This window comes from Psittacula echo, assembly GCF_963264785.1.
Source record: "Psittacula echo genome assembly, chromosome: 6".
NCBI classification, from domain to species: domain Eukaryota; kingdom Metazoa; phylum Chordata; class Aves; order Psittaciformes; family Psittacidae; genus Psittacula; species Psittacula echo.
In genome coordinates this window covers 72,115,350-72,129,069 of record NC_137743.1, presented here as the reverse complement: position 1 = coordinate 72,129,069, position 13,720 = coordinate 72,115,350, and the positions used below count along the sequence as shown (strand labels likewise).

General features: G+C 35.9%; 1 protein-coding gene across 1 annotated transcript in view; it reads right to left on the bottom strand.

The window, feature by feature from the left end:
• The window catches only part of PARD3B (par-3 family cell polarity regulator beta), a gene marked incomplete at both ends in the record, with an annotated part of 424,820 nt that overhangs the window by 139,138 nt on the left and 271,962 nt on the right, over window positions 1-13,720 (bottom strand). The window lies entirely within an intron of this gene.

The following is a 13,720-nucleotide window of genomic DNA, read 5'->3' as shown; positions in this document are numbered from 1 at the left end:
CTAACAACAGCGATGGGCAGGCAACAGGTGGCTCACTCTGCATCATTTTGAAGCCTGCACCAGTGGTAAGGATGGGGCTACTTCTTCCCCCTTTGACAGCAATGTGTCAATGTGCTAAAGGTCTCAAGGAGAACATTATCCTTACTCACAAAACCAAACACTGCTACACAACAAGAGTTTTGGGTTTTAGAATGAATCAGGTTGTACGAACAGTTGATATTTTCAAACACATTTATCCTGTGAGAAGATATTATTAGTTCTCTCCCAGTTTGATCCAACCTTTTTCTTCAAGCTAAAACTAGAGCTATGATATCAACACACACAGCAGGTTTGTCAAGAAACAAGTATTTCCAGCAAAGTGCTGTTTAACATAAATGATGCTGCTGCCTCTTTCCTTGTTTATAGGCATAAGAAAGCACTTAATACAAAAAAGAGCAAATATCATCCCAAGACTTCCAAATCTTTCCTCTCTTCAAACACTTGACTATCTGACCTTAGAAAGGCATTACATTGTGGCAGCAGTAGTGTTAACGAGTTTTAATATAATGATAGTAGAATAGATAAAAAAGTTCAGTGAATACATGCATACCAATCAGTGAAGAAATTCACAGCTTGATTTAAAAGCCTTTGCAATATCTGTTTACTTTTTATATGGCAGAACACTGAATGTGACATACAGGCAACGAGGAAGAGACTTTGCCTTACAGTATGCCGTCTGTCTTTGAGACAACTTTTAAGTGATACTAATGCAAGCAACAGGATAATATAAGAACAGAAGGCCTTCACATACATGCCCATATACTTTCATGCCTGAAGAGATTCAAGGATCACAGAAAAGACAGATATGTTAGTACTATATGCTGTGATTTTAGCAATCCTAGAGTGCACGTATTTCTGAACTAAACCAGTGTTACCAGTGAATTCTTAAAAGGAAAAAAGCTAAGAACTGGCATCAAACAGAGACTCATCAGTAGTGCCTGCATAAAGCAATTTACACTTCCACTACCTGCAGACTGATACCTAGCTGAATATATCTGTGTGGTGTGCAGACAAACAAGTTTAAGGAAAGCCTGATTGCTAGGTCATACACTGTAACCTTCTTTGTTAACTAATTGCCATTCTGGAGACTACCATTATTGCCAAATTAGGAAGTGCTAAAACAAGAGTTAGAGCAATGACTTGCATACAACATAAAGGTGCTTAAAATCACTTAGAACTTGTGCTTTAGTGAGAGGCACTGTGATGCCTATCTCAGGCTGAGAAGGAGCAAAACCAAGGGAAGCATAACCATGGTGAAAAGCAGCAAAGTGAAAACCACTCTGATCAGTAGAGAAAAAGCTGGCTCAAGGTCACTTCACTGCCTAACATCAAAGCATATTGTTACCTTAACAGACAGTATAAAATGGCAAAGACTAACTGTATTTCTCCCTCACTAGCAAAGAAAGTGAAACTTCACCTGTGTTCTACCATTTAAAAGGTGTCCGCATTTATTCAAAAATCTAATGAGAGCCTTTAGTGACAGATTAGTATCAAGCATTTAGCTGCCTCTTTCTAAGACTGTAATAATTTAGTCTGAAATTTCACTGGCAACACTGGAAGTTTCTCACTACTACCATCAAAACCTACCTGTGAAGAAGCATCTGAACCCAGGTAAAAAATAACTTGATTTTTTTTTTCTTATTGATGCTTCAGCAGTAGCAATGCAACCTCATTAAGAAGGGAACATTTAGTCAAGGAGTTTACATCCTTGCACATCCTCACCAGTGAGAAGTTCATATTCTTGCAATTCAGCTTTTATTCCTTTTTACTTACATTATAAGGCTGTAACAATCACATACTAATGCACAACTAAAGATACAGGAGCTGAAGACCTTCCCTAAGCAGGGAGACCAGTCACCTTGCTGCGCAAGACCCCACAATGAAAAACTACCAGATCCTAACTAGAGAAATTCCTCCCCTGCTTCAGTTCCTTTTCCATTTCCACAGACAATTTAGGACTGCCATAAGCTGAATTTTTCCTCATGGGTTAAAAGAAACCCCAACAAACCAACCTCCCCATAAATAAACCACAAAACCCCTGTCTCATCTTTTACAAGTTATTAACAGGCATTTCTGGAAGTGTGTGTATGTGTACATATCTAGCCCTCCCCATATTTTGAATACAAGAATACAGTTTGGCAAAGAGAAATTTAATTGTTCACTTGTAAAAATGTTTCCTTCTAAGGATTTTAAATTCTTGAGCCCTCATTTTAGTGCTTCTTTGTAGCACAATGATAAAAAGTCAACTGAAGTATCCACTTCATTTTTTTTAGTAAATGCTTTATGAATTACTTTAAGCATTGCTACTGAAATTAGAAGAGAAAACAACTGGTATCAGTAGCTGCCTACAACTGGTTGAAACCAACTTGCTGGTTCCTAGATGATATGTGTAACCGATCATCCTCTAAGATGGCTATTACACATACCTTAATTTTTCACTCAATGCCAATACGGCTACCACAGATTTCTTTTTTTAATGTATTAGTAAAAGTAAACCTTCTTTCTCTTCTTTTATTACTATTATTATTAGTTTCAGGACTTTTCAGGCTTCTCTTTTCCCATATCTGCACATTCCTTTCTTCCTCTTTTTTTAGCCCAGCAGAAGGAAACATGCCAAAAGCAAGCTGTCACTCATGAAAATCAAAGGGAAACAAACGACACAGCGTTGTGGGCAATGCAAGCCACCCCAAAGGCACGTGTAGAGACAGAAGCCATGAATCACTGCCACTCTAAATGAAATACTACTCCTAAGACACCCTAAAGAGTAAGCATTTTATATATTTATCATTCATTTTACTTTTAGATAACGATTCTTCTTGAAAACCAAACTAGAGGAATATACCTAAAGGGTAATATTTAGAGGCACATATTTGTGTGAGCTAGACTAATGTACTATTTACTTTTTGAAAACTACAGTGAAGTAAAAAGCAGTTATAACGAAAAAAGAAGGGAAAGTGTCACCGAGACTGAGAAATTAGAATAAACACAAAGTTGCAATAGATTATAAATAGTCTGCCTCTGTATTTACTGGAGCCCTAAACACACACATTCCTGTTTCCTACTGCATTGCACATGATGGAGGTGCATGTGTTGCTAGGGAAGAGAAATGGTTATGAAAACAATTCATCTTCTACCCTGTGGATACTGGGATGCTGGAGATAGCACTCAAATGCTTTTAGCAGGCAAACAACTATTTGTTCACGAAACACCAAGGCTGACTTCTTTTGTGGTAGGACTCAGAGTGAGATATGCAAATAGCTTGGGTTTTATATCCAGACACTTCCTCAATAATAGATTGATTAAAGGCAGAGAATGGTTTAGGAAAGAGGAACTTAAAAGTCATTACATCATTTAGCTTGTGATTTTCAAATGAAGAGCTTTAACAGAACATTTCTGTAGAATAACCTTAGATCATACTGTGGCCTTTTCCTCAGGACTAGTTTATACAGGTAGTCTAGAAGAGATTATGAAAGCCTTGATAAAAAGCAAGAGAAAAATCACTACCTTGCACTCATATATTAAAGACAACATGTATCATTTTGCTCATTTTATACATCAAACTAAGCATTCCAAATTAGAAGCAGGAATACTGAACACAGAACAACCCCACACCTGACACGGAAAAAATAAAAAAATCTAAGAAAGAGAAATCAAAGCATGGGCGAATTTAACAAGTTCCCTGATTAAAAGAACCAGCTACAGTCTTCAGATTTACAGATATTTCAATCTATTTTACCACATATAATGATTGCAATTTAGCCCATATTTGCACAGACTGCAATTTCAACTATGAATAATGGCAGTTCACAATTTGTAGCCCAGAAGGTATGCCGAGCTTTAGCCAACTGAGGAGGAAACGCTTGGGATAAAGCAGCCATTAAGCAAGAGGTAAAAATGCACTACTGTCGTCTTAGAAATGTATGCTGGTGTCACTGTTTTCTGTAGTCTTATCGCTAACAAACAACAACACTGCAAAAGAACATGTTAATGTTTCAAAAAGAATAATACGTACAGCATTAAAGGCCTCAAAATACTAATAGTTTTCACAGTGCAGCAATATAAAAACTAAGAATTAGGAACAAAAGAAGAAAGAGGTTCAAGCAAAAGCACCCAGAAATGGCACACATTTCCAGGTTAATGCTGAAATTAGACAAAATGCAGCCAAGCCCTGTCTTTGCATAAAAGAATGTCTGATGGTATCTGTTAAAATAATTAGCTTTCTTCATTTAGTTACACAGGTTTAACCTCTTGCGTAACCTTTCACTTCACAGTATAGCTCTGCATTTAGTGAAAAGTTTTCCTAGGCATTTGAATCCCTCCTCCTCCCTCCAGCAGGCTAGTGTTCTCTCTCTAGCTGGTTCAGACTGAAGCACTTGCCCTCCGAACAGGTCCCAGTATAAATTAAGCTACCTGACCTTCTACAAAGCAGGAGCTTTCTCCTCAAGGATATTTATATATATCAAATTGATTTTAGATAGAGCAGTTACAACCTGCTAGAGGAAAACAGCTATAGGAAAAGCAATACAGACAGGAAAAAGTCCAGTTTTTAGAAAATGTGATTCCCCAGGGATTTCAGGCACCTTGTAAATTGATCAGTCTGAAATGGAGTAGTAGTAAAAAATTCCAGAGCCCTGTGATTGCTTTACTTTTACTTCCACACCCACCCTCTGATAAGGTCAAACATTTCAATCTGACTTTAAAAGATTGGGAAATGTGACACTTTCTGATATTAATTGATATAAATTACACTTCTCAAACTAAACCAACATTTTTGTTCCTAGGCCAAAGTTTAACACGAACTGAGAGTCCCTGCACTAATATTTAAACAAAGTCAATTTAATGGTACGAGGTTAACATCTAGAGCGTTACCTTTGACCTATGGGACAAAGGAGGAAACTTCTTCAGTAGCAGAACAGAAAAAAGCAAGCCAATACTTACATTACTTTCATGGTTATGATCTATCTATTTTGTTAAGCTTTAAACTTATTCTGAAATAAGCAGCTGAATAATTACTCAATCTTAGTCATCAAGCCTGGAATCATACTTTAAAAAATGACTAATTTAAATCAGAAGTAACAAATCAAAAGGATGCAAAAAGTTCCTATCAAGCTTTCTGTTTTCTTTGCTAATTCAAAGTTCTTTTTTGCATTCTTTACACAGGAGTGCAAAAAAGAAACTGTCTTATCAATAAGTTTAGTCATAATTTATGTTTTTTTAAATTGCTATGTCCTTTTCATGCATCAGGTTTTGGCCTGAACACATTTTTACAAATACTCTTATAAGTTGCATGTTAAAGACTGCTTTGAGCATCATTCAGGGATTATTTTAGGCTATAGCAACAACAAGGAAAATGATTATTGTAAAAGAAAGGCTAAACCAAGGCAGCAAAGAAACGTGCATTCCAATTTTGCCAATTTAACTTGCACTTCAAATTTAAATTATATAAGTCACTTCCACTGTGTGCTTTTCCTTATCTGTGAATATTAAGACTAAGAAAAGAAGTTGAATTTTTAACAGAATGACCCAGAAAAAGGATAACTTTTGCTAATAATGGCACTGCTTTTGTACACCTGCCCACATTCTGATCAATGTATCCTACATGCTTGAGATGTTTATGAGCAATCTTTATTGCTAACCCCACTAGCACCAAACTGCCCAACAGCCACTCTAATTTAAGATGCTCTAAATATTGTTGCCATGGGTGACACATGAACACGGAGTAAGGCAAAGCTCTGCTAATAAAAAGGCTTTCACAGCATTTCAGTCCTTGCTCATAAGTAAAGTTAAAATTTATGGCTTTTAAAATACTGGATCTGAGAGAGGTCAGGTTAAATGGCTGCTAGTAATAAAAGGAATCAATACGCCATAGCATCTGAAGCAGCCAGCAAACTAAATAAACACTTCATCCAAATCCACTTGGCCCTGAATTAAAAGAACATAAAATACTGTATTTATTTTGTTTGCCTTCCACCAGTCCGTGGTTTGCATCACTACATCCGCTAGAATTCTACACAGAGCAAGCAACAAACATATGTTGGCCAAGTAGCAATTAAACTGTATGTCAAGGCTAGGAGCAATTAACTGGGCATTAACCTTATCAGGGAAACACTTCTGGATTAGCCAACTACAAACAGGCAAACATCTCAGTCTGGGAAGATTCTGCAACGTGTATTTACAAAAGCTTCAGAGGACAGACTTTCTGTCTCAGGCACAGAGTAAATGAGCCATTTTCAATAATAATCCTTTCTTCATAAACCCGGAACAAAACCAGAATCACCTTTTCCAGTGATTAGTGTGTCCTATTAGCACAGAAATGCAATACCACCTGTTCCTTACAGCACTTTAAAATAAAGCAGACCAAAAGAAGCAGTGAACTCGCATCTTTTGCACCTAATTCATATTTGGTTGAGCTTATAGATTGATTTCCAGAAGAAGTTATGAAAACCTATTCTCTTCTGTTTATTTGTACATATTTAAATAGAAAGTGCATAGGTTAATTGTGAGCCTAAGAAATTAATGCACTTGTTGCTTGAAGTTGTCAGCAGATAACCTATAAAAAAGGCACATACACACCTGCAATCAATCTATCTACATATATATACACACACAGAGGCCATTCACAAAGGCACTCATATTTCTGAAATTGCTTTGTTTGCAACTTTAATAATATTTGTCTTGAAACAGTTTTGAAAAGTTGATGTCAAAATCCAACTCTTAATGGGGATGTGCGGAATTTTGTCAAACATACTGGTAACTAAGAGAAACAGTTATCTGGCACAGTTCTGACTCAAAATCCCTATAGAATTTGAAAGGATTATGTAGATTTTCAGCAAAAGTCCTCAGCAAAGGTTCCTTTTTATTTCCTAGTGAGATTTTTTAAGATCATTTGAATGCTTAAGAAATTGATAACATTATTTTACTACAAATTCCTCACAGCTGAACCCACAGTCGTAATGATAGCAGGTCTTTAACTTAGCTTTATTTTACATGGTTCAACTGTTTATTTTTTTCGTTACCTCCCCTAAACCATGCTTTGTACTGAAACTTCTTTGCTTGGTCTCATATTCCAGAGATGATGATTGGTTTTAGAAAAACAAAAAACCCCAAAGAATACGCATCCTTCTTGCCATATCTGAACAACTGAGGAGTGGGAAAACTATATTCTTCCAGCAGGGTAATATTTTTTGTTTCCCTATTCACCAATAACTCAAAAAGGACTGAAAGGAAACCTTTCAAATTTTGTGTGCAAAGATGCTGTGAACTAGGGCTTTCCCTCAGCTTTTAGGGAAGGAAAGTTTAATTTTAACATGTCCAACATTAGTTGGATCTGGGTAAACTTGGCGATAAACAGGAATGGAAATACATAACACTCCCACAGGTACATGAGCAGAGAATGATATTCCATGTGCACATTTTCAGCAACTACAATAATCCCATCAACTGACACACCAGAAGCTAGAAAGGAATATTCACACATGTTCCTTAGCCTATGTGTTTAAATAAGTCACAAAGCTTAGTAAGAAACTCAGGAAGGTGGAGGGTCATGTAAGCAGAAAGAGCATATAAGTAAGATAAAAGGCTTTAGCACTGAGAAGGTCTTAAAACATGAAAAGTATTTTCAGGGCTTTCTGCCACAAAACTGAAACCTTAGAAAAATCATGTCCAATTCATGGAATAAATGGCAAGGAATGTTCCTTCTAAACAGCTGCAGCAAAGGATTTTGCAAAACTGTTCTGTAGTGTGCAAAGACAGACTCACACTCAATGACATCTGTCTGTCTTCTGGGTTTTTAACAGACACAATTCACAACTGGATTAGAATCCCAGCCTTGCTTAAAAATAAAACCAAAATATTACTTTAGTTTACTGATTTGAGGCCTCGTCTGTACGATTTACTGCTTTACATTTGTTTGGGCATGCATAGTACAACCCTTCCTTAAGAGGTCTGCAGCTCCCTTGTTAGGTAAGTCATCATGTGTCATTTTAACGTAAAGGTTATTAAAAAGAAAAAAATAAGGCAAGGGTATGAATAAGATATCAAATAAAGCTGGTTTTGCAAATATGTATTTTTTGAAAACCTCATTACATTCTTAGATGTTTAGCAAATGTGCACCTAGCCTTCAATATCCCCCATGGAATGAGGAACCTCCACAAATCTCTAAGTTCTGTTTCCCCTGCAGCAAATTTTAGTATACTAAAGATGTTACTCTATTAATTACCAACTTACGTATTTAGAACCTTTTCAATATGCAGTTTTGATCTGCTACAATGTGTTCAAATGGCAAATTAGAAAAGCAAATGGAATTGCTGCATGGAATAACTTAGAATATGATTTAACTGTAGTAGCAAATGAACAGAAACTTTTCTTTAGATTTTTCTTATCCATTTTTCTTGCCTATGTACAAATCACATTACCTTGTTCTCTTTCATTTGCCCAATAAATGAAGAGTATATGCAAATATGTTTCAAACATAATATGGTACCAGACTGCAGAAATGTAGGGCCAAGAGTAGGAAGACTCATTCCAACTCTTCTTGGCAACATCCCTTATCAACCAATAGGGACATTTCTGGAGAAGGTTATCAAAGCACTATCCTAAATTATGATTAAAAAAATTCCAAATTTCTCCGGGTTTAACAGGATGGTAAGCAGCAGCCACCGTGATACTAGATACAGGTTAAGCACAATTAAATTACATTTTAATACAGACAAATCCAAGATGGCTTACCTTAGAAAAACAAAGGTTTCCTCTAAGCTAGGACTCAATGTTACTGGGAAACACATGCTTCTGCTCAGTGACTCCCTGCACTCTTGAAGCATAAACCAAAGTCTAGTTAGATCAGGATGCACTTGGATAATCAGACTTTTAAATCAATCATATCAGAAAACTGGTAGACTACCATAAGTCAGGTGCAAAACTCAGTGCCAAATTTGATCTACTTCAGCTATTTGGTGGTAGGATTCTTAGACGAAATTTCAAAATCTGGTATTGCAAAGGCAACTGTTCTACAGGAACAGGCAGCTCTCGCTGTGTTCTTTTTATAGTTCTACAGCATTCAGAAAAAACAACAAGTATTTACATATTTTTAAAAGAACACTTTTCCAAGTAACGTCTTTTATGTTGTGCTTTTGTCTTACTTTAAATAACAGTTTCCTCCTCTGCTGCTATTTTGTGAAGATTTGTCTTTTGTGAAGATTGATTGAATCCACCCAAAATATGCTGGACAATGCTAACTTCTGAAATACTAATTTTCAGATATGCAATTACAGCTTTGGTTTTGCTTGAGATTGACAGCTAACTTTAGTAGAGCCTGACCTGTAGCCACAACACCTTCATGGAGACAAAGTAATTAGATTAATGTGCAAAGCAGGAGTTACTGTTGATCATCAGCCAAACAGGAAATAAACCTGTGTACAAAGAAATGCTGCCAGATATACAGCACTAATAAATAAATAAAACCAAAATTTATTTTTGTAACCTTTTTCTGTTACATCAATTTGAGAGTTAGCAGGTATAAAGTTTTCAGATTCTAATGGGATATTGCAAATGACATTGCCATTCAATACCCGGAATCATTTGCAACAATAAATGTCTTTCTAGTAATCTCATTTTGAATTTTATATTTGGCTTATTTAATACTAAAAGGAAGGCACATCGATCTCCCTTTGCCTTCAAAATCCAAGTACTGCCCATAAACATACAGTCTACTTACACATGAAGGCAAATATATTTGGCTATATATACACAGTCATACAACCTAACGGTATAAAACTTCATTCTTTGCAATCAAGTTGCTTCCTAGTTGCATTTCTAAATGCTATGACAGTATAAAAATTAGATACTACTACTTGTGTTACTTACTCTTCAGTAGATACAAAAATAATCACTATCACTAATAGTCTTGAAATTATAAACTTTTGCTCCAACTACAATAAAAGCCAGTCTCATAAGCATGAAGAACAAACGCACACAAACATGTTGAACAATTTTGAGGATATTAAGTAACTCTGCCAGATTTCTCTAGCAATATCAGAACATATTCATTTGCCTTTTTACAGTAGCTAGTGATGCAGTTTAACTTTTTCAAGTTGACTAACTGCATAAGAAAATAGTTCTCATGCTCACTGATCACCTTGTATAAAAAACTTCTAGCATCTATACAAGAATACTAACTTCTTCTTTCCTCTGTATCAACAGTGAACACGTACATCTGTATTCTGGCCCATATCTTATTTTTCGTCAAATATTTTTGCCCTATTTATTCCTTCTTTGACTGCAGGCCAGTATTTTCTCCACATTAAGAGGGAAATTTGGTTAATCTGTGAAAGGCATGCCATTCCATTTCCTCAAGATAATGCACAACAAGCCATAATGTGGCTGAATATAGACTTATTGTAATCAATTATTTCAATATTTATATAATTCTTCAAACTTTACGCATATTATCACACGGTTAATCAGAGCTGCTCGGCAGCTTCTTTCCTCAACCTTTAATGAGTATGTCAATCCTCCTATTGGATCGTGATACATACTATGGAATTTACTTCAAAACTAAAAATCAGAAATTGAAACACTGAGGTTAATGTTATTAGAATTAAAAAAAGGAATGGTTCTCCTACTATATGCTTAATTTGCCTCCCTGCGAAAAAGCAGCCCCACAGGAAGGAGCAGGAATCTACTAGTTGTGTTCGCATTTTGCTGTAAGAGGAAAAGCAAGTAATGGATAATCAATCATAATTTCTTTTCACAGCAATAACCCTGATAAACAGTTATGTGAATAATTTTATTTAGTTTTGGTTTTTTTTTGTTGTTGTGGATACTAAGAGTTTACAGTTTTCAAAGGGAAGCAAGAAAACTCAGGAGAAGCAAAATCTGTTGAAGCTTAGTAGATGAATACAAAGTACTCTTGCCTTCAACCTTTAAGTCTCTGAATATTTGAAGGCAAAGAGAGCTCTTGGAGACGTAAGATATAAAATTTGCCATATCTTTATATTTCTCTTTGCGCATTGGCATTTGGTGGCATCAGAAAGAGGACATGGGCTATATAGACTTTTTGTCTGATATAGCATGACCACTGTTATCTTCTTGTGATGGGATACAAATGAAAGGTGTCCAGAAGAAGGTGTCCAGAAACAATGCTCCCTCCAAAATAAAGATGACACTGCTTCCTGTTCTTACCAATTCTTCATTACCTGCATTATGAAAGCACACAGAACCTCTCTAATCATGGGCCAAAACCTCACTACACTTGGTATTACAACTCAAAACAGAATTATATTCAGTACCTCTAATACTTTTCGATCAAGACGACCTGTATTTCTGCAATACCACCTCAAATTTTGAATGGCTAGGCCCTAGATATCTGTTTCTGCAGTGATTTTTTTACAATTTGTAAACACTCTGTAAAGTACAGTTCCCTTTATACTCTTATGCCTCAGATGTTTTCTATTTTGAACAGAAAAAGCAGATGTTTTGGCACATTATTAATTTACTCAGATTTCATATTGAGGTTGAACCTGAATTGTTAATGTAAGTACAGTATTTCAGATGAACGTTGCAAGCAGCAGTCCAACAGAGCTCATTAACAAGTTCCTCCCAATCTTTTAAAGACAACATTAGTGGTTCATTTCTTCTAAACAGCAATATAGAAGAGCTAAACACAGAATTTCCTTATGTTCTCTTAAACTGTTTTTGATACTTGTTTAAGTCAGTTCTGACAGTACGGTCCCCTCTTGCTTAGGTGCTGTTCACAGAATGGGTTAATTTTTCTCAAAATAGATTATAAAAAACCCCAACCACCCTTAAATCTGTTTTAGCACAGAAACCCTCTGATTCGGAGTTGGTGTTTTGTGGCTGCTTTAATATGGTCTTACTGCTGACTCTGTCATTCTTCTATGTCTGCGCTCTTAACCCTCAGAGAAGACTTAAATGATATTCCTGCATGCGAAGGCACATTACAGGCATACCACTTTCTAGTTCATTCAGTTTGAGCTAAACCAGCTACCCTGAGTAAGAGCTAATGTTGCAATTGCCTTACACCCTATGACTGTTAAATTTTAATCACTAGGTTTTCTTAGCCTGATTAAGCAATTAAACCGCTTAACTGAAAACTATAGGCAATTGATTCTTAAGAAGGTACCAAGAAAGTCTATTCAAAGTTTAAGAACAGTTCCCTACCAAAGATAACACCACAGGAAAGCTCAAATTGCAAAAGTGTGTTTCAGTATTAGTCGTTCTAGTATTGTTGGCTCTTTTGTTGTTTATTGATTCCATTTACTTGAGCAGTCATTCCTGGTTTCCATTTTCTAAAAATCACTAACAAAATGGGCACTCTGTTCTGCTAATGCAAATTACAGTGCAAGTGAAGACTCTTCATGCACTGTAAGCGTAACTCATCATTAAATTGAGAGAAGAATTACTGGAATTACTGCCTCTGCTTCTTTAGCTACCAAAACTTCCTTAATAATGCCAAAGTTTCCTTCATCCAGGTTGGATCTTAAAGTATTTGCTGTAGCAAGAGAGAAGCTAGATAAGAAAAAGATGGAGGTTTTAATGTCAATTCATGTAGGTCTGAACGAGTTAGTGTTGCAGGAGCACTTATTGTTGCTGAGGTTTGAGGAGCACTGAAATGAGCAGGACTACCTAACAAGGTAATTAACTTCTCAGAACAAACAAGGGCAGAATTTGCTCTACATCTGATCATTTTATTGTTTATTTTTCTCTAGGTGAGTATCAGGAGATTCTTACAGCCCCAGTTGACATGAACTACTAAACATAAAAAACGGCGTCAGAACCTTGACAAGACTCCCCTAAAAAAAGCAAAAACATCAAAAAAACCCCAACCCCAACCAACCAAAAAAAAAATCAAACACCAAACCCCCAAACTAAAAGATGGAAAAAGATTGTGTTGATTTGCACATATGGCACTAGGAAGATGGGGGTTTTTTCTTGCAAATACAAGTTAAGTGAACATGCTATTTTGGCTTGAAACAATCAAGTATATATTCACATTTCTTACTACTAATAACATTCACTACCTACACATACTTTGTTGCTTTGGCATCTTGCAGGGTGAAGGAGCATTATAGAAGACGGGTAAGCTAATCACAGACAAATACCACTGTGCTGACGGGTGAGTGCTCAGGTCAGAATTTTAAAAGACTACTTCCACATCAGGAAAAATAAGGCAGAAAAGGCAAAAGGAAACCAGGCAACCAGGGAGTCTATACATGGGTAGGATTTTATAAAATATTAAGTACTTGCTCTCAGAAAATGAATGCTGTGAGGTTTCAGCTTCGATCTTGTGCCCAGTAACTCACAACTTCCCTCAATTTATTTATAATAGCTAAGATACTTAATCTTTTTATACTATCACTCTATATTGTTCCAAATCCTGAGGTTTAGGCCCAGCCAGCACTAACTACTTAAATTCAAAGTGATTCCTTAAAGCATATGTGGTTTATAGACTACAGCAGGATCTTTCTACATAGTGTTTGCTATATTAATAAAGAAACATTTTTATTTGTTTACACATACAGTATTACTGTATCTACTACATACTAAATAAAATGCATAATTTATTTGCATTTTCCTGTCTGATTTTCTGAAAAGGCTCATAAAATTTTAATGAAAGTGGTTAAAGCAACAGACTATGTATTAAAATTATATACAAAAAATGACC